The sequence below is a fragment of the Euprymna scolopes genome, chromosome 11, assembly GCF_053919585.1.
Source record: "Euprymna scolopes isolate OS-2025 chromosome 11, ASM5391958v1, whole genome shotgun sequence".
Classification (NCBI taxonomy): Eukaryota; Metazoa; Mollusca; class Cephalopoda; order Sepiida; family Sepiolidae; genus Euprymna; species Euprymna scolopes.
In genome coordinates this window covers 97,721,349-97,744,662 of record NC_136492.1, presented here as the reverse complement: position 1 = coordinate 97,744,662, position 23,314 = coordinate 97,721,349, and the positions used below count along the sequence as shown (strand labels likewise).

General features: G+C 33.6%; 1 pseudogene; it reads right to left on the bottom strand.

Annotated features, from left to right (window-relative positions):
• Window positions 1-312: 312 nt before the first annotated feature.
• On the bottom strand, window positions 313-429 carry LOC145288318 (5S ribosomal RNA; annotated as a pseudogene).
• Between the last annotated feature and the right edge of the window lie 22,885 nt (window positions 430-23,314).

Sequence of the window (23,314 nt, the reverse complement as noted above, 5' to 3'; positions counted from 1 at the left end):
AGTGCGTCTATCTGAAAGCATTGTAATATTTGATTTTCCTTAGTAGAAAGCTTTGTCAATTTATGATCACACACGCGCGCGTGCGCGCGTGCGCGCGTGCGCACACACACACACACCTACACACATATAGGCTTCCTTCAGTCTTGACAGACTATGCATATCCACTGTAAGGGTGGCTACGCGTGAATTTTTTCTTTTTGTGGCAAGAGTTGCGCAATCTCCAGCTACACCTCTCCTGAGTTGACATTGTTATGTACCAGTGGCAAGTGGAGGTTCAGGACGACTGGAAACAATGGCGAAGTAAGCAGAAAGCACATACAGCACCTAGAATTCCCAAATGGTAACCCATCTGGTACTAGCCAGGCTCAACGTTGCTTAACTGCGGTGATCTGACGAGAACCGGTGTGTTAATGTGATTATGCTGTTCATTATATATATATATATATATATATATATATATATATATATATATATATCGATATATATATATATATATATATATATCGATATATATATATATATATATATATATATATATATATATATATATATATATAAATAACCCAAACAGCATCAGTGCTTCCATTTTGCAAGGGCTGGAATCGCTCCAAGCTCGAGGTAAGCCCGATGTAATGTGTTGAATGAAACGGGAAGGAAGATCAAAACTATTTCAAGGCCTCAATTGAGCAAACAACATAGGGAAAAACGAATGGCTTGGGAACAGAATTACATGAAAATGGATTTCCAACGTGTTTTATTTACAGATGAAACTGTAAAAAAATATGATTTAAGCAGTCATTTGATTATACAATATTAATTTTTGTCACATATATTTAGTGAAATATTTACAGATAAGACTCGTGCTAGTCCATTTACCTGAATATCAGCTGCTAAGTATTATTCGATGTGGCTACGCTGAAAGAGAAACAAACGTGTCATAATTAAAGTTGGATACGTAAGTAAGATTTGGAGACCAATTGAGTTTGTAATAAAACATGGAATCAAAGGTTAGTTCGTGTTGGGTCTTTTTTAGTAAACGCGATTTTCTATGTGTAAACTGAAGTCGTATTGCAGAACACGAATTTCTGTAAGAGAGTGTTTGAATAGTATGCTATACAATTTGTTGAAGTAATATAAATGGTAATTAAACAACGTAAAAGTAAGCGTGGGATAAGAATTAATGGATGTTGGAATGTCGGTATCGGTTAATTCCGTGGTGCGTTTCGCCCAATAGGAAGCATAGAACGGAAAGGCCCGGTAAAATTCCATTCCAGTTTTTTAAGCAACTACGAAGTAAAGAAAACCCAAACCGGCGTTTCTTCGTAACTGTCCCCTGTGAACGATCCGGGAAACGGTGTAAGTGGTGGCGGGGGAAGGAGGAATTTATTAGAGAGAAAAGATTTTACTAATTCCATTGATTTTAACCGATTGTAGCAGTGAACTCTCAGCAGAAAAATATAGGAATCTACGATTATCGAGGAAGTGGAGAGGTAATATGCTTATAACACACCTCAGGTATTGTGCTGCAGTTTGTGCATATTACATTTGCATGAAATGTCTTGATTTTTAATCCTATTAAGGTCAAAATCTTAGGGGAAAAATGAGTTCATTTATATACATATATATATATATATATATATATATATATATATATGTATATATATATATATATAATAGGAATAAATAAAAACTTAGTTTTATTTATTCGTCTATAAATAAATATAAAGCTGTCCGTCTCTGAACCGTTAGGGGGTAATAAACGTGATTTTTTTCTAGCCCTCAAACATATATATTTAAAGTGGTGACTGAAGGCGTGATTAAAATCAAGGTATTATGCTATAAAACCTTGTGTGTAGAATCTTTAATCAAATTTTGATCCAAATCCATGACATAACTTTCATTCTCGAAAATGTTTTAAATGTAAGAAAACATGTTATTCATAGAATTTTGTTAAATTCATGATTGATGACTATGGATCAAATTTAAAGCAAATTTAAAATATTTATAATTATGTTAATATTATAACCGATAAAACTTTTTAAAAATGCCCCAGAAAAAACTGAAATTTGGAGAATATTTATTAATTGATGTTTGATACGTATTATCAGAATTTTACAAAACTTAAAGGAATTTTAATTTTCACAAGAGGTTCAACCATATATTTAACCCCTTAGCATAAAACCAAATTAAACATAATATAGCACTCATTACTCACCGTTATGCTTAGCAGCTGTGTTCGATAATTTAAACTGATTGCTTATTTAGTTTAGGTATGATTCCTGTACATATCAATATCTAACTTTTTCCCCAATTTTCTGATCATTTTGTTTTAGCTAAGTATGGAGCATCCAACCGGATGCCACATATCACACATTCCAACCGAGATATCTTTTTTTAATATTCTAACAATCTCTTTAAGTTGGAATCTCTCTTGTACTTTGTTCACCAGGTATATTTGTTAGGTATTTTAGTTACTAGTTATTTTTCATTCTTTTTCATGGTCCTACTTACTCCTATAATTCCAGTTTCATTTCATGTCGTACATGAGACCTTACTATTTTATTACCTTTATTACCTTACTTCTACTAAGGTTGCTCCTTGTCTAATATCGCTAACCCAGGTTTAATAATTCCATTTTCTGAGGTAGGTAGCTGTAGAAATTTTAAAGCAACAGTTAATTTTTCCAATTTTCTCTTTGGTATATAGTTTCCAGGACTTGCTGCTGCGCTCGATATTCAACTTTTTACAGATCATCCAGTGGAGATAATTACACACTTCCTTGTGTCACACCGTATAGTAGTAATCCTCCACCAAGAACCTTACAGCTGGCTGTCAAGTAGATCATGCGCTCCAGTTCTTTATGGCAGAAACTGTACTTGCTGTCATTGATGAGGCCACTCGTTTTCTTAAAAGCATTATCATCAAAGTTTTAAGAAACAGATAAGTAGTCATATGGAATCAGGGCGCAATATTGCATAATTAGGATGGGGAAAAAGAAATTAAAAGAATTTCCTATGTTTAATAGTCAAACCCCATAAACTTATATATACATATATATATATATATATATATATATATATATATATATATATATATATATATATATAACTACTTAATTTACTCATATAAAATTAATATACGAAAGTATAGATTTATGCGTAAACTTTAAATATTTACTTCAAAGGTGCTCAATACGTAGGTAGAGCTAGTTAGTAATTTATAAAATCTATATGGCGATTAAGCTGAATATTCCGCGTTACGCATAAGCCTGAAGAGTCCTAGAGCGGATGAAATGCGGAATATTCAGTGTAGCTTAATCGCCATATAGATTTTCTAAATTACTATATACATATATATATATATATATATATATATATATATATATATATATATATGTGTGTGTGTGTGTGTGTGTGTGTATATATATATATATATATATTCCTATGTTTAATAGTCAACCCCCATAAAATTGTATATATATATATATATTTATATATTAATATATTATACATTAATACATATTTATATATGTATATATTATATATTAATATATTATATATTAATACATATTACATAATACATATTAATACATATTACATATATTAATATGTTATATATTAATACATATTTATATATTTATAAAGTTATATATATTTATATTTATTTTCCTATGTTTAGTCTGATAGTCAACCCTATAAAGTTATATATATATATATATATATATATATATATATATATATATATATATACACACACATTCAATATGGCGTAATGGAACATATAAAGGTATTTGCAGTTTCCCTTCCAATTTTCGGATTTTAATCATGTCAAATCACACTTCAATTCCTTTTGACGGATTGATCATTGCTATTTCTTCTGATAAGTTAAGGGCATAATAGATTCACTGATTAAGTGATTGATTTTGCGCTATGGAACAGATACTATCAAGAATTGTATAAGTCAACTGAATTAAAGGAATAAATTATAAGATGGTCAACATCATGAATTTTGGAATATAACCTTTCTCATTTGTTATCTCTCTCTCTATCTCTCTCTCTCTCTATCTATCTCTCTCTCTATATATATATATATATATACATATATACATATATCTGTTGAAATATTCTTTATTCACTTATATTTCCTTCTTTATATACCAATCCTTATTGAAGAAGCTCAATGTAATTACAGAGCATATAATGAATAAATGACAAAAGTCTATATTCCAAATTTCATTATGTTAACCATCTTAGAATTTATTCCTTTAATTCAGTTGACACGTACAATTCTTGACAGTATCTGTTTCGTAGTGGTGGATTGATTGTTGCTGTTTCTTCTGACGAGTTAAGGGCAAAATAGATTCACTGATTGATATAGTAATGGAGTGATTGGTTTTGTGATAGGAAACAGATACTGTCAACAATTGTAAGTGTCAACTGAATTAAAGGAATAAATTGTAAGATGGTCAACATCATGAAATTTGGAATATCAACTTTTGTCATTTATTCATTGTATATACATATATACATATATATGTATACATATATATATATATATATATATATATATGCAAAAGCGAAGAATATTTTCACAGAATCAACCCAAATATGCACTTGTCCATCTAAATAAAGTTTATCATTCAAAGTCTAATTATGTTTACTCATCTCCCCAGCTGTGTACACGAGTGCGTATTATAGATTAACATCAGTACACATTAAAGGTTTCTTTACATATGTTTTACCTGTAACCACCCCACATGCATATTTACTGTCGAAATCTAATTTGTTCCTTATTATATACTTACATCGTGCGCTTGCACACATGCGCATACAGGTGTATTATTGCCTTTAGGATAAACACAGTTTAGACGACAAAATTGCTGTGCCGTGTACATCCGGTGGGAACGTGACTGCTACATGCGAAATTAGATCGCTGTTCAAATGAACGTGTTTAAACAGCTATTTTTACCAAATAGAGTGATTCTGCAAGTATATATATGCACGTATATCTGTTATGTGTGTGTGTGTGTGTGTGTGTGTGTGTGTGTGTGTGTGTGTGTGTGTGTGTGTGTGTGTGTGTGTGTGTGTGTTTTGCCGAACGACTGGCGCGGAAATGATTTCAGTCTTACATGCGAAAATATCGCCTCGTGTGGTATTTCCATCCGCATGCCTCGAGATGCTTCTCCAACGGCATTTATTAGACAGAAAGGTGATGATTATTAGGTAATCGGCGGAAGTGAGTAGAAACAAGGGCAGATGTTCTGACAGTTGAAGAAGCCAAAATTTGAACAACAATGTCGAATACCCTTGGAGCTGAAAATCTGTGGTTTATGAAAAGAAATATTTATTAACATCTGGGTTTTCACTCGGGAAATTAACCCCGTGAAGATGCTCAGTTTTCGGTTCTGACAAAGGACATTGAAACTTAGATGCCATATATGTTTGGGTGTTGGATTCTTTTTTTTTTTTTTTTTTTTTTTCTGTTGCATTTTTTTTTTTTTTTTCATTTCAGTATGTTTTAACAGAATGTGTAAGACAGGAAAACACGCAACTAGCGAAGTGGAGCGAAAAGCATGTTTTGTCGGCAGAGGAGGATATCGACGGTTACAACTCTTCTAACAGGATTACGGCTTAGTTTATCTATTTTTTCTGCGAAACACTCACTGTCCTTGTTGGTTTTGATATCAGTAACACCTCATGATACAACAGGATATTAAACAACGTCAGGATAATATATTCCAAATCGCACTAGGTGTCTGAGTACATCGTGAATACAATTAATAAATGAAACCACGCAAGTCAAACAACAGAATACAAAAAGCTTGTGAACGAATTCAACGTGGTTCACAATGCAGTTTTTCCAGCCTCTGCTGATATTAATCTGTTACAAAAGCATCCAACATATACTAAAGAAGTTTGCTTTGTAAATCTGCAACAGCAGTTAAAAAAGACTAATATTTTGTGTAAAACTTTTCAGTGTTTGTGTTAAATGTTATACTCCCGAGCAGCAGCAAGTAAAGCCGAGATATAGCATTGCGATTGTTCAATGTTTTAAAATATTAAATATTTTATTAAGAGAAATATTTTATTAAAAGGAACTTAGGAACAATAACAAAGCACGGGATTGTAAGTTAAGCAGAATAGAATTGTTTCAAATATATTGTAAATTCGCAATAAATATATTTGAAAGTTAGTTTCATAAAGAATAAATTATAATAAATAATGGGATGACCTGGCTAATAAGGAGTGACCAAGTTATGTGACGCAAGAGAAACGAACAACGAAAGACTGATCATATATTGACGGGGCACACGACAGGGAAGTCAGTCATTCAGACAGTTGGGAAAAGAGGCGGTTAGAGAGTTATTCGTTCGTCGTGGAAGCATTTCGACTGACCGATTAGAGCGATGTAGAATTAACAGAAAAAACATGCCTACTCCGAGAATCGGAACGTCATGGAAATAAATGTTATATATGAAAATAATAATTTCGCGCATGGTGTTTTCCATCGGAGAAAATCTTCTTGCAGAAATTCACAGAACGGAAGACAATAAACCAGAGGTATTTACCCCCAGAAAAGATGTTATTCGTTCCGTTAAAGAACTGTTCGTAACTATTGTTTATTAAATATCTAAAAACCGACACACACACATACACATACAGTAGACGACACGGGCCACACACATGCATACATTCGCATTATATACACAACACGTTTATACAGATGATTGTAAACGGTATCGTTATTTAGGCGTTATACATACACATCAATAGACTCGTTATTTATACACACCGGTATGCTGGTTTGAGTATTAGTGAAACTATGGTAGAAAATAGGAATATCTGTTGATTTCAGTGTGTCAAGCTATTAATGAGGTTGAGAAGAAAAACACAATATACCCATAACTTGTTCATTGAAATAATTTTCAAACATTAAATTAACTAAGAAAAATGCTTAGAACACAATAACTACATAGCAATTTTTTACGTTGACATAATTAGTAGGGGATATGCGATCTTTTTTATGAATGACTTGTAAAAGAGGTTGGTCCTCAGAATTAGTCAGATTTGTGTTTTCGTCAACAGTTATTCCTCGCGAGATCTCTTGGAGAGCATCCCACAACTCATTTTTGCTCTTAAATTGGCGTTCATTTGCATAGAGACGTCGCTTCATGATACTCCAAAGGTTCTAAATTGGGTTGAAATCTGGTGAATTCGCAGGCCACTCCATCTTCCGTAGCGCAAAGAACCCCAGTTGTTGCAAACACTCTTTGCTTTTGTTTGCTGCATGCGAGGGAGCATTATCATGCATAAAAATAATGGTTCTTCTGAACGTCAACTTTTGCTTTTTCGACCATGGTTCAAAGTGTTCCTTCAAAAAAGCTATGTAAGCATTTGACATTATTTTATGCCTTCTGGGACTGTCCATGAGCCAACCTCCGTTAATCCCACACCAAATCATTATCCCACCACCACCTCGTTGGCGCCTTAAACGCTGATAACGATGTCGTCCATCTAGGACCCATCCCTTACTCCAGCCATCTGAGTCATCAAGAATGACACGCACTTCATCCGTGAACAAAACCTTGAAAACATCCGTTTTCATGTTGTCCTCTGCCCATTTCAATCGGTTTTGTATGTGATGTTGCTTTAATGGAGGCTTTATCACAGGTTTAACAGACTGTGCCACTTATTTCAGAAGGCGACATCGAGTACTTTTTCAGATATTTTTCAATATGGCTTGTCTGGACAGGGTTCTTAACAACTTCACGTTTAATTTGGAGTAGAGAACGGCGTGAAACAACTCTAGATTTACCTTTATCAGCTCTCTCACTAACCTTTGTAGGGTCTTTGACAAATTTCTTCAGTTTGATTGTACCTTTCTATCATTTTCGATATTTCGATGGTAGTTTTACCTTTTGCTAACTATTCTGTAATAGTACTCTTTTCAGAGCTACTCAAACCACCTTTACGACCCATTTTATTGACGTAACAAATTGCCTTGTTAATAATTTGATACACCTGAAATACCGTGGATTCAGCAATTACGATGGCAAGTTGTTTACATTGCGCGGAACAGTACGAAAATTTCACAGTACGCGCAGCTCAGCATTTCCAACGTTTCCGAAGCTTTTGATACGAAACTACCGGTAAGTTTCTGAAACTGGTAAAAAAATGTTACCTCGTTAATAATTTGACACGCAGTATATTTGATGCTAGAATCTCTGCATTTAACATTTCGTCTCCATGGATTAAGATAATGCATTAGTCTGCTCATAAGGCCCCAACGTAAATAAAATAGTGTAAAATAAAACAGTTTTTAACGATTTCAGACGATTATTCATGTATAAGCATTTATATGCAAATACGAGATTACACATTAATAGTTGAATCCATACTGGACACTATCCTCGGATGTCTAAAATATCTCTGTACAGGGGTTTGCCAGAACAATTTGGCATGATGATACTTTTCCCTAGAAGTAAACCCTGACCAAATATTCAAAATCACATTTTGTATTCGCAGCCAAAAATAAGATCTCCTCACTATGGCTAACCCACATTAACTTTTTACGAGAAACGGTACTCCTTCTCCAAGTGATATTACCTCAAGTACTAGCACGAAGCTGGATACTCCACCAGACCAGATAAATTCTTGTCCTGGAAAACTAAGAGACTAAAACGAAATATATACTACAACATATGAAAACCGTTAATCGGGGGAGGGGGGGAATTATATTCGCAATTTCTTTACTAACTCAGTGTTTAAGAGATAAAGAAGTTTAATGGAACATTCGAATATATATGTATCTCATATAGAATTCAAGTGTTATACCCAGGTAGTGAGCCTCTTGGTTTCTGAGAACTTTGACTGAAATAAAATAAAACAAAGATATGTCAATCACAGGATGTTGTAGAATTATAAAGAATTTATAATTACATCATATATAATTATGTCTATTCCATCGATATATTTTATATTTTATCTCATTTACTTTGCTATATAAGCGTATTAAATTGCCTGCAAAGAATTCCTTCATATCTTTTTCGACCTATTAATGATTTAGCTTACCAGAATATTAACAATAAAATAATCTGACCTCAAACCAACAAAACAATAAAGAAAACGTGAAAACAATTTAATGCACAAATCACGCAGAATTAAGACAAGAATATTATGTAATTACAAATTTGTTTTAATCATTTTCCTCAGCAAACGCATTCCAAGTAATTTAGACTGTTGAAACGCCTGATGTAAATCAATACGTATGTTTGCAAAAGTGAATATGATTTTTAAGATAACGTTCATGTTTCCAGAAAAAAACAGTCTGAACACATAATAACACATAAGAACTAAATACAACAGTGATTTGTGTTCACTATTGACTTGAAAACTCTTAGCAAAGTTTTCTTAACAAAGTGACGAAGGTAGCTAATTATATTTTTCTCAGAATTCACCAAAGGAAAGAATCACATTTGCTGTTTCGAAAAGCCCATTCTACTAAGTCAGACGACGAAAATTCGTGGTAATTACAAAGAAAATTGTAAATAATCGAAAAGGAAAAGTATACTAATAACTACGGCTATGGCAACAGAATATTCTTATCATTGTATTTACTCTCGAGTATATATCCGACACAGTTAGACAGTTAATTAACTGGGGACCACATCACTCTATATAAAAGCATATAAGATATCAACGGATACACACTCGAGAGTCAAAACAATGAAAAGAATATGCTGTTGTCCCAGCCCTACTAATAACGTATTATACATCCCAGGAAATATTTCCTTTCAGGAAAACAGTTTGCTCTTTGCATATATTTCATTCCATTATTTGTTGGTAGTAGTCTTTGTAGCCGACCGATATTATATATATACCTTATAGATTTTGTGACCTCTCGTGTCTTTATTGAATTATATTATTATTATTATTAATCTTATTATTATTATTATTATTATTATTATTATTATTCTTTTCCATCTTTTTCTTCCTTTTCTTCTTCTTTTTCTTCTACTTCTTCTTCTTCTACTTTGTTTTCTTCTTCTTCCTTGTTTTCGTCTTCTTCTTCTTCTTCTTCTTCTTCTTCTTCTTCTTCTTCTTCTTCTTCTTCTTCTTATGGGGACTCATCCATGCATTAAACATGAACTCCTCCGAACTGTATAAATTAAGAATTACGACTCTCGGAGTGGTTAGTATACTTTCGCATTATATCATCTGTCGTCGTTATTATGCCACTCGCAAGTTCTATTGTAATTATTTTATTGTTACATTTTTTTTATTAATTGTTAAATTTGTTATTGTTAAAGTTTTTTTTTTAATATAATCTTTTGTCTGCAATTTTGTTTTGGTGCGCCGAATTATTTTTATTCTGGCTATGCAGCCGGCCTGACGCCAGTCTTTGCAAGACGAAAAATGGAAATAACAAGTTTCGCTGAAAAGTTGGATTGGCTTAAACTAGGATCGTCAAAATTAACGTAGAGGAATTTCTATAGAAAGCTCGTGAATACACCAAATTGGTTACTGACACTGAAATTATTATTCAAATGCCAAGACAGCAAGATCTCGCAAAAAGAACTTTTCTTTGTCATTGACAGAAAAACTAGATCAACCAACGAACAAGTATCAAAATTAAGATCAACAACAACATTCAGACCAGAGTGGGTTACGAAATGCCGAGGCTACAATACATGGAACGCTCTTTTGAAAAGTGAAGACGAATGCGAAGAACTGGCAACAAAAGAAATAATCATTAAAGACTTCGTTCTTCGTATGGAATATATGGGATTAAGAAAGACGACGGTATCTGTCTTTGAAGTGCCGGGTGTACTACCAGAGGGAATACATCGCGGTCTTCTTTTTTTGAAATATAATGAAATTACATCTATTAACGTAGATAATTACAGTGGCGTTTGAAGTTTTAAAATTGCACTAAACAGAGAATATAATTCAATATAATTCCATATTACATTGAAGCGGGAAAGAAAAAAATCCCAATTGTTGTCATTGGGTTATGTCTAGTGTGTTGGATTTGTGGGGAGGTCGGTCATTTAACATTCACGTATCCCAAAAGAAATCCCGTTGCGCCAAATCCCAAAAATCGTGTCCTGGAACATTTGAGCCCTAAAATTTGTTACTAATCTAAAACGGCGAAGAACCCCTCAATAGTTCCTCTTCCAAAACTCAAAAGAATAGTGACTCGTAACAAGTACGAGCAGTTATGCAACACAACTATACAAATTATACAAAACTCCATGAGAAGTCCCCAGACTAAATTAAATTAATTAAACGCAGAACTCCAACGTAAGCCTCCACTACCATGTCTCCTTCTCCAACATCAGGGATCTACTTTCCAACCTTGCAGAGGTTGAAACTCAATTACAGGAGACCAAAGCAGACCTATAATTCCCTAGTGAAACTGGCATTAGACCGACTATTTCCCTAGATGAATTTGTAATTAAAGGATACTCTAATTTAACATCAAAATATAACCCCAAGATCGTCATGGGCTTGGAATATCTGCCTACATTAGAGATGGCTTTCCATGTGGAAGGACATCTCCAGAGAAGACCCTAACTTGCCCTATATGCGCTTTTCGATTGCACTTGTTCACACAACTGCATTTATATTTGCCCTTTATCGCCCCTAGAACAGAGGAATTACTATCTTTAAGAGCATAAAATTGACTACCTTCTGTCTGCTCATCCTTCGGCTAACATTCATGTCTGAAGACTTCAATGTTCATAATGTGGAATGGTCAGCCCACTCTAACAAGACAGATAGCGAGGAGAGGTTCTGTTTCGATTTTTCAGTTGCTTATAACCTTACTTAGATTGTTTATGAACTCAGCTCTGTGCCCAATACAGACGATCAGTATACAAGTCTTCTAGACCTTTTTCTTATAACTTGCCCCGAGTTATGTTAATCCTCCGTTTTGTCGCGACTGGGATCTTCCCACCACTCGGTTGTCTGAGTTAAAATAAAAACAAAATATAAGTCTTCAGACGTACTTCTCCACCGTACAATATATCTGTACTCTATGGCTGTCTCGGATAGCTTCCGTACATTTATATCAGCCTAAACTACACCTTCTCCCCAGATAAGGATGGATGCTCCTCACCAAGCGCTTCCACTCCCCCAGTTACTTCTTCCCTACCAAAAAGGGAATTCAAGTTGATCTCAATGAATCCAACGTCAAAAGGTGTGACCTCTTCTCTTATATCCTTTTCTGTAAAGACTGTTGCTCCTCCCATACTCAAAACAAAAGAAAGCAAATCTAGCCGTAAAGTTGAAACACTCCACCTAGATCCTCTCTTCTCTATCCTAAAAATACTCCTCGATACTGTACACCCCTCTCCAATGAAACAGATATGCCACTTTCTTCCTCGCTTATGCCTTCTCAAAAAGGTCAGAGAAGCCCTTCATTGGAGAGGGAAACTCGAAAAAAGAGCCCTGTTCGTTGAGAAAAAAAGTTTAAAAAATTGTAAATTTTATTATTATGTAATTTTAATATACCTGCTAAATATTGTACATAAAATTCAATTGAATACGCCTTAAAGACATGACCATGTCTTCCTGAACGTAATTTTCTATAAATAGTCACGTTTTAAACCCAGCAACAAATAACCGCTGAAGGCGACTGAGGTTTCAGTAGAACGCACGAGTGGAAACAATGCAACAAGCCGAAATATTTGGATCCTACATGCAAACATTCGATAATGCTACAAAAAGATCAATACATAAATTGGAAAAAAAAGTCAAAAAGAAAATCGTTAAACAGAAACTCACCGTGCTTTTTAATAATATATGTTTAAATATACACACACACACACACACACACACACACACACACACACACACACATACACGCGCGCGCGCGTGTGTGTGTAATTTGTATTCAATATCACCAGAAAAAGACCCTCAATCGTAAGAACAAGAACATATATAACCTACTACATAAAGCCTTCCCCCTATCCCATTCACCTTCTTCTTGAAGACAGTTTCATGCTTAATTATATCAAATGTATAATGAGATGTTATTATTTTTAATTTACAAACGTTCTCTGGTAAAACAATGAAGCAATTATTTTTCATCATACAATCGCGTTTTTTTTTTATTTAATAAAGTCAAATAAGTATTATTGTTATTATTATTATTATTATTATTATTATTATTATTATTATTATTATTATTATTATTATTGTCGTTGTTTTTGGTAATTAATAGAAATATGTTAAGAATGTGCCCAAACAAATCGTATGTAACTTCTCGAGTAGAATATTTTAAAACAAAATAATTTATATCATAGAATGTTCTCTTATAATCTAATCTAAATGCTTTGAAGTTAATTAGATTTCCATCTCCTACACAGCTTGCGTGTATCTGCAGCGTAAATGATTTCCGAGAAAATAAGGCTGTTTTATCTGACTAAACTGAATGTGTCTGTTTATAAACGCTTTGCTTAAATCCTTGGCGTTGTTAATAAAACATCAGCTATCATCTCTGACTGTTGACTCACTGGAACATTAATGTTTTTACAATGTCTTTCAATGCGTTTTACTCGACTAAAACGTCGAGTTGATGGTTTCTCTAAAGCAAAAAAAAAACGAAAAAAAAACACACCTTATGCAGAGATCAGTTGTATATATAGAGATTCCTTTGGGTATTGAGAGTAGATGTAATCATATATTTTACAGAAAATAGGCGGCTTCTTAAGCTTTATTATGCGCGTGATTCAACAGAAAGTATAAAGAAAAATCTAATTTCCAGGGAGGTAATACGCTTTGATTTGTGGGAATGTTTGAGTTCAAATGCTATCGGATCTATTGTGATTATTTATGCACTAAATCCAAATACTGTGGCGTGTTCCTTTATCCACATTGTTTGCTCGTAGTCGCTTTCATCGATAGAACGATATGGCCGTCTATTTGAAGTCGCAGCGGTGATGTGGCAGTCAAATATTTGTCTCGTCTTGTACAACAACAATGGATAGCATAATTTTTTTTAAATTTCAATTAATTTGTCGGTCAGTGCTTGATTCTTTTAAGGCTCTACAGTGTTACACGGCAGCAGGAGTGGAGTACAAACACAGAGTTTTGCAAAAAAAAAAATAATAAATTTAAAAAAAAAAACACCAAGCTCAGCAAGTTCTTGTATCAAAAAGAAAAGCTTCCCATTTTTTCTCGTTACGTATTCCTACGAACTTCTACTCGTGATGTAACTTTCTGTACACGGCCCCCTTGTTCTACCCTTAAGTGTAATAGAATTTTCCATTTTCTTGCAGAATTTTGTAGAAAATTCCCAAGTATAATTTTATTTTTACATAGCTGCATCTAGATATTGCTATTTTAATAGTATGAAATAGTGATTTTATTCACGTATTTATGTACAAGTAATCGTTAAATCTGAGTATTATTGTAAATGTTCGACCGAGCTTCAATATATCTCATTTGTCGCAACAAACATTCGTTTTGCTAAAACCACTGTCAACAATTTTCATTACTTTCTATCTGTGCCTTAAAACTAAACGAACATTCCACGAGAAAAAGTTCCGGTATTTTTTACGACTTTCCCCAGCGTAGTATAAACACCCCCAACCTTCTCAGCTTTCGGAATAAACACCCCCAACCTCTTAGCCGTTCGTAACATGGGGAGGTTGGGGTGTTTATTCTGAAAGCCGGTCTTAACATGGGGAGTTTGGGGGTGTTTATGCTATGCTGGGTCAGGTCATAAAAAATACCAAAGCGTCTTTCCCAGAATCACCCATTTGTGGAGCACAATACTGTAGGGCTACTTCTCAGCTGAATAAAACATATAAGTATATGTAAACAAGTTCATATTGAGCCGTCCTCTTAAATCATCAAATCCTACCCAAGTTTCATCGTTACTTTCAGGTTATCTCACCGAAAACATGACACTCATAAGAACTTTTCCTCGTGTAGCTTTGTAGCTTAATAAACGATGGCTCCCTAGTAAAAAATGTTCTGACATAAAATAGCACAAAGATTTCATATGCTGTAAAATAAACAGATTAAATTAAACTATTAACATGTTTCCATTTGTTCTGAAAAAATCTGCATTACAGAATGGAAGCAGATCTTTCTGTAAATTCTCAGAAACAACCCAGTAACTTTAATATAGACTAGCCCTACTTAGTGTTTTCCGTTTGAATTCTTTCAGCCTTATTAATCCTTTCACGCTTTTTCTTTTAATCTCTCGTAAAATACGTTTACATGTGTTAATAAAAATAATTACTGGAGGAATTTATGTATTAACAAATCGTTTGTTCAACAAAAATCGAGTGAACATCTAAGAAAATGTTGAAATTGTTGAAAAAAAAAGGTTTTCATGAAAGCGCATTTCTTCGTTTTGTTTATAGATAGACACATCATAAATATTTATGAAATGAATCTTCTTCGAATATCTTTGAAGCATGTGGACATACAACAGTTTCCAATATTTTTACGAAATAGAAATCAGACAAGATAGTGTTGCATCGTATGCTCCTTATCTCTGCATTCACAGATATAGTGTTGTTATTGCTTTTAAAATGAATCCGACACGTATTTACAACGGAAATTCACCATTCTCTAGCTTTTCCAAATTTCAGGACTTCAGACTTTTTATGTGTAGTACGTTGCTGGGGTGCCGTTGTTCTTCTCTGCAACTAACAGATCGTTTAGCCCATCTGGAGGAAGAGATATAGCGTTTTTTTGGGTTTTGTTTTTTTGTTTTGTTTTTTTGGATTGTTTTTTTGGATTGTTTTTTTTTTTTTTTTTTGCTCCTTATTTCCTTCTGAACATTCTGTCACGTCACGTTCATGCCACAGCTTAAATTGCTGGCGTCAGTATTTGTACTGTTCTGGCTTGATCATTTAATATCGGATTCAGACTACGTTACATATCTCCTAATGCCAAAAAATATCCTTTCCAAGAATTGCGAAGAGGTAATTTAAAAAAAAAATCAAGAACTGTTGAACAGTTCTCGATTTTTTTTTAATTACCTCTTTCGAACACAAAATAAAAAACATTGAATAAATAAAAATGTCTTAATATATAGTTTTTTTTTTCGTCCTTCTATCTTTTCCTTTAATCAAAATTTCTTCTATTTTTTAAAGGAATTTCAATGTTTATTTCTGAATATTTAAAGATGCGTTTTAACACATTGGAGGGAGGTGACGGCCGTCTAGTGTTTAACAAAACGGACTGACGCAAACGGACGTTTCCTAGATGTTCCAATTTCGAATCCTTTCGTTCCACAAAAATCATTGTCACTTAGGATGTTGGCAACTTACTCGTGATCCCTTCTGGAAGTACTCTGTTTTTTTTTGTTTTTTGTTTTTTCTAAGAAGAATTCTGACAGAAAAAATATCGGGGAAACCAATGGCAACAATAGAAACTTTGCATTCATACGATATGATGATGAAAGCAAAATTAACTGTTTAATAGTGAGGACGTCGATTCTCTCATTTCAGAAATTACACTGATATTAGAGCAGAAGTGTTTCAGTTTTGTTGACCAAGATTAATTTTTTATGTTAACAAAATATTTAATCACCAGTTAAATCAAGGTAAAACTAAGTCTCTAAATGTCTTATAAAACTAGTTAGCATAACATTTACTTAGTTTTACCATCCATTTGCCTCTTAGCTCCTTGTGGTGAGATCGTTCGAGACAATTTTAGTTGACATTTAACCCTTTTTTGTGCGAAAAAAAACCTGGTCTACAACGGCACTAAATAAACTATTGCCGTAATTCTCTCTAGAATTGATACGTCGACCGGATCGTATCCTAAGGTAAGGGAGGAGGAGGAGGAAGAGGAGAAGACATCGTGTCCTTCTCGAACGATCTTTTTTGAATCAGAAAGACTTCTGTGTTGTTCTTTTCTTTGTCTAGGATCACAGATAGAAGATCAGATAATTTTCAGGTTTAAGACTGTGGCTTCTGTCTGCAAATAGAAATGTATGAATGATTGGCTTGAGGGGTTTAAAATGGAGTCGGAGGCGAACCACCGGAGAAGCAGGTCAGCTTCCTCGGTTACCATCCAAGCGATCTTGTTCGATAGTCAGGACATTGCTGACTGTCTGATATTCACCACACGATTGTAATTTTTTCAAAAGTCATGTATTCATATTTTCTCAATTCGATGCGTTTCCTGATCACTTCGATATGCCTTCTCTTGAATGCAACTATTTCACTCTTACAATTATTTCTATTTGTGCCTGACTTGTCACCAACAAATCGGCGAAATGCATAATGGCGTACAAGTTTTAGTAAACCATTGGGGAGAGTGGGGCCTATTAGATTACTTCTGTGTGGGAACATCAATGCATGCTTTGCACCATTCACTTGTCTCATTGGCACTCTGTTTAGCAGGAAGAAAAATATTAGTTCAAAGGGCATCTATGATGTGTTCTTTGATGGCTTCCCAATCCGCCTTTTTAAAGCATCTTGTAATTTTTAGCTCAGCTTGAAGTCAACTACTTACCGTGATATCGACCAATATCACAAGATAATATCTGTGTCTGAGTGAACTATGGCTATAATCTTCGGGTTCTCTAGTTAGGAATACTTCTAGAAGTGAGGCTTGAAAATTTACAAGATCTTAGAGGTGAGTCTGGAACGTGACTGCCAGTGTTATGAAATTAGCTATAGAGACGCTGTGTGCTGCTACCAACCGCGTCTTTTTAACTCAAGAAACTAAGTCAGCTATTACGCTAGACATTAAAATCCCAAGTACATGTACCTGGACGTTAGTATCTAAGAAGAGTGCTGAATCGATACTGTTAGAGACATGGTTGATTAGTGTGTAGTCCTGATTTGAGGGAGAACGGTTGAGAAAATCTATATATAAAAGGCAAAAATATGTGTTTGTATGTCTGCAAAACCTTTTCTCAGCTGTGAGAATTAGAAAAAAACGATTATAAAAAGGCAGGGTCGGAAACGATCGTTCCTTTTTAAACAACTTCGACAAATACGCATTCTTTCTTGAATTGGGGTAAATGAAACAAAACCGACATTATTTCGCTGATAGCGTCGTTGGGCAGTGGTTAACGAGGTCGATTCGTAAGCTTTTAGTTTTCATGTTCGAGCTCGTGTAAGGGTGGTTTATTTTTTTTAAACAAGGTCTTTTTGTTAAAGTTTTAACATTTAAACAGGATTTCGAGGCTTATGTTATGGGAATTTTTTTCCTTTTAAAACAAAAGCTGTTTTCAACTTCGCTTAAACTGGTTTTAAAGTACTTTGTTTTGTTTTGGTTTTTCTCCACTTGGGTTGCGTCTAATTTTTTATTTCTCGAATTTATTCAGTATCCTTACTACACGACCTCTTGACACTCAAGCAACGCCGGGTACCCCAGCTAGTATATAAAGGAAGCAGCAATTGATATATATATATATATATATATATATATATATATATATATATATATATATATATATATATATATATATATATATATATTCTGCTTTCTAACAATAAATTCGAGCTATGTAAGTTCAATACTAGAGTTACCAGTCACGCGATTCGAATAGAAACTGAACTAAATAAGACTGAGTACTTAAAAACCATTGAAAATAAGTGAGAGGAGCATCATGTAGATAGCCAGAATTTAACCAGAACAAGAGGTTTAAAATATGTCGCTATGACTATTAGCATCTACTCCAGTATCCCCGACGAGTACTTGCAGCGGACAAGCAGACAGAAAGTAAATTATTGGTTATGAAGACGAAGATGCTGTGTTGGTAGTTTGATTGGACACGACCATACCTGAAATGCCAACATCTGCCAATATTATATTACGTCGATCTCAAACAAAATACGAGAAGATCGTTTGTGTTAGTATCGATATATACAGCACGGAAATGATAGCATCGGTGCAAAATTGGGATGCAAGAGGTCATCGATTATATATATATATATATATATATATATATATATATATATATATATATATATATATATATGTGTGTGTGCGTGTGTGTGTGTGCGTGCGTGTGAGAGAGAGAAAGACAAACAGACAGACACAGAGAGAAAGGGTGTGTGCATACATATGCATCAACTTGGTTTTTAACCACGCATGCTTCGTTTATTAGAGAAACATGGACTCTTGATAAAGTAAAACCAAATACAAATTAATTACAAAAATTGCAATCTTTGCTTATTAGTCTCTCTCGCTCTCTCTCTCTCTCTCTCTCTCTCTATATATATATATGTATATATATATCGCACACACACACAAACTCTCTCTCTCTCTCTCTCTCTCTCTCTCTGGCTTTTTCTCTCCCTATATGCATATATATATGCATATATATATATATATATATATATATATATATATATATATATATATATATATATATATACAGCAAATTTTGATACGTTTTTGGATATTATATTTTTTCTTACTACATTTGGTGGTGATAATTTCAATATGAATGTTTCCTTCAGTCACAAGATTCGAAATTTAGTTAAAATTTTTAAATTGTTAGGACAAGTCCACCGATTGTGCTGCTTGTACACACACACGATGCTGGTTATATATATATATATATATATATATATATATATATATATATATATATATATATATATATATATATATATATATGTATGTGTGTGTGTGTGTGTGCTAGTCGAATAAATTTGAAAACATACATGCACGCATATATATGTGTGTATGTATCAGTGTTTGTCAAAATAGGAATATTAAATGTGTTCTAAAGCGAATGTTTCTTCTGATTCTTACGAAATTTAATTTTTGTTTGTATTTCAAGAATGGAAAAATTAAAATTGGTTATGTTGGAATGGGAAGAAAGCCACTTAAGGCAAACGTTCTTATATTTAGTTGGTGAATCAAAGAGGCGTTTCAGAAGAATAGCAAGAATTACAACTTTAGATACAGCAGACGTTTGTGCAAAGTTTAATTCAAAATTCTCATCTTGCTTATGGTTCTTTGTGGGGAACTGATGGGATTAAAATGTCAGATTAGAGTAGAATCAAAGGGAAAGCTGAACGAAATACGAAGCTTCACATTGCATTTCTGTTATTTATATGTTTATGGCTGCTGTCCTCATCTTGCTTTGTATTCTGTTCAGGGATTTTGTCAATTTCACTGAATTGCAAAACACCGGTGCTGTGAAGAAAGAACAATAAATATGGTTTACATCTCTCATCCTTAATATCTTTAAGATTTCATATTTCGATTTAAGTACAACTACACTTAGGGCCTTAAATCAACAGCTTAGTTTAACCCTTTTATAGTATATAGTTATTAATGATAAGACATACATGGCGGACAGATATTTAAAATCTACGATACAAACTTTTTATCGTTTTCAACGTAGTTGATAGATATAGAGCTTTCAGGTAATGTTGACCGAAAACTTCCTGAATCTTCGTGTGATTCTCAAGATGCAATGAATAAAAATTTAAGTGTGGTGTGTATGCATGCTGCTATTGCGTGTATAACTAGATACAAGCTAAAAAATTTAGTGTAAAACATATATAGGCATTTAGATAGAATGCAATAATAATAATAATAATAATAATAATAATAATAATAATAATAATAATAATAATGGAAGGTGGCACGATAAAATTGTTGACATGATGATATGATTCCGTTTCTGTTTGATGAAAACTAGTTTTCTTTTTTCTTTTTTTTTTTCTTTTTGCAGACTATCTACTAGTTAACCAGTTGTGTACACATCCCAAGAGCGATAGGAACCTTCTATCATGTCTGAACATCACACAATATTCAACAAGCGAGATCAGAGATGCGCCGCTGTACAATTCATACTCTCTACCGACCCAAGTTTTGACAACAGGACCATTGCCAGCACCCTCAAAATGCATCGCTAATATGCCACGAATACAGGGACCTGCCCAGGGTGGTGAAAATAAAGCTTTCGGTCACGATTATGATCTTTGGTGTGGTCTTAAGTGAGAGCCACGTCATGCCACCTCACATCTTCGAAATTGGCTTGAAAGTCAACATCAAAGTGTACCGGGATGTACTAAAGCGTTTGGTTACTCACTGGTGCAACCAGGTGGCCACTGACAGACGCTGGGTGTGACAGCAGGACTTGGTGCCGGCCTACAAGTCTAAAGAGACCCAGGCTTGGCTTCAGAAGGAGTGCTACGACTTTGTACCCATTTTTTATTGCCCCCCTCCTCCCCCGACCTGTACCCACTGGACTACTTTGTTTGGTCATATGTCGATAACATCACCAACGTGACCTCCCACAACACCAAAGCCAGCCTGATTGCCGTCATCCGCCGAGTATTTTTGAGCTCCTGCTGGCGCTTGTGGAAAAGGCATGCTCCCAGTTCCGGACTCGTATTGAGGCAGTGATTGAGGCTAAAGGCGGGTACATTAGATAGACGTATGCCCTCCTACATAATCAAGTTACCTGAATTGATTTTTTTTCAATAAAAGTTTTAGAATAAAGCTGAAGTATTTTTTTCCTTATGGCGACATTTTTATCGTTCAACCCTGTTGTAATGCAAAAAAAAATCATCTTATATCCTTTTTAAATAAAGGTTATATCAAGATATATTTGTTCATTTTCTTTTTCTTTTAAAGACTATAGAACGGAGAAAATCTACATTTTAAATTAATTTTTGCTGTTCTAATAAATTTAAGGGCAAATTAATACCCAGTAGTGTACACCATATAAACCTTATTAAATGAGGTATTTAATTTTTATATAATAATAAGTCAGCACTTATCAAGGCTATAAGTCACGCAAGGATAACGATTAATGAGATGGATAGATTCTCAGTTTAATGATGAAGAATGTTTATGAGAGGATTGAAAATAATGAATGAGATGAACAAAGTTTGATTATGCGTGAGTAAGGTGTATAATATGCATTTGTTGGTATTAGACTTGACCATGACAATATTGTAGCTCATAGAAAAGTAATCATATGGTAACGTGTTCCATGGATAGGAAGTTGTTGGAAAGAAAATTTATTCCACAATATTCAGTTTTAAACAAAGAAATTTTCTGTAGAGTTGTAGTTAGAAACCGAGCTCTTACTCTGAATTATATACAAGGAAAGACTCATAGATTGAAGTTGGATCAAATAACTTTCACAGCAAGGATGAGAGAGTAGAGGAAGAATAGCAACATCTCTTTGTGATAAAAAGGCTGTGGAAAGCAGAAGTTATTATGTCCACCAGATAGCAAAGTCAGTTTTATACCTTGTTGAGACAATAAAGTGTTCTGTAAGCGTAATAAACTCGTGTGACAGCAAGACTCCATCTTGGGACGAATCTGACACTTAAATATGTAGATGATTGCATAAATTGGCAAGTACTTTATTAACAGATTTAATTGGATATGTTCTCAACGAAACAGATCATATCTCTGCTATAAAATTGCCAGAGCCCATCGATAAATAATTGTCAGTAGAATGTTAGGGCTTCTATTGACCTTGTAGCTGCTACTCCACATCAAACGAGTAAAATAGCCCAGGTTGATATGGAACTTATTTAAATAAAAAGGAGTCGAAATAACAACATAAATAATTTTATAACATACTATGTTCCCATTATTCATTCACGTATTATTTATTAAGTAATAAATATTTTCAAGTGGGTTTTAGAAGGAAAAAACATGAGAAAATCATTCGAATATTCAAATATTTCAGTGTTACATTACTTAAAATACATAGTCATAAGATATGAAACACAATTATCTGATTTTCAATTTCTTATTAAGACACAATAAGCTTAAGTATAAAATTGAAACATCGAATCAAATTAATGTAATAGATTTGGATAGGAATTGGAATAATGGTCTAAAAAAGGTGGATGAGAATCATTGTATCTGCATTTTTATCTTCAGAAAAAATGTTCCGTTCGCTGAATTAATTTCACCAAACTATTTGTTTAGTATATGTATATTCATATATACATTTTCTAAAGAGTTGTTTTGTGTCAAAATCAAAAACATTAAAGTGTATTTTATATGTATCATTAATGTATGGAATATATATATATATATATATATATATATATATATATATATATATATATATATATATATATATATTGACATGATATTTTGAAAATTAAAAACGTATAATCAAGCTGGGAATTATGTTATGTTTAACAATGCTCGCTTAAATGAAAGAATACCGCCTAAATAACATAATACACACACACAGATATATATATATATATATATATATATATATATATATATAATTGGAACTTCTTAAAAAAAGAGCAGATGCATCGTGTCTATGTTCAGTATGTATGTGTTTGTGTTCGAACTGTCCATGCGAGGCAACTTTGAAAGGATTT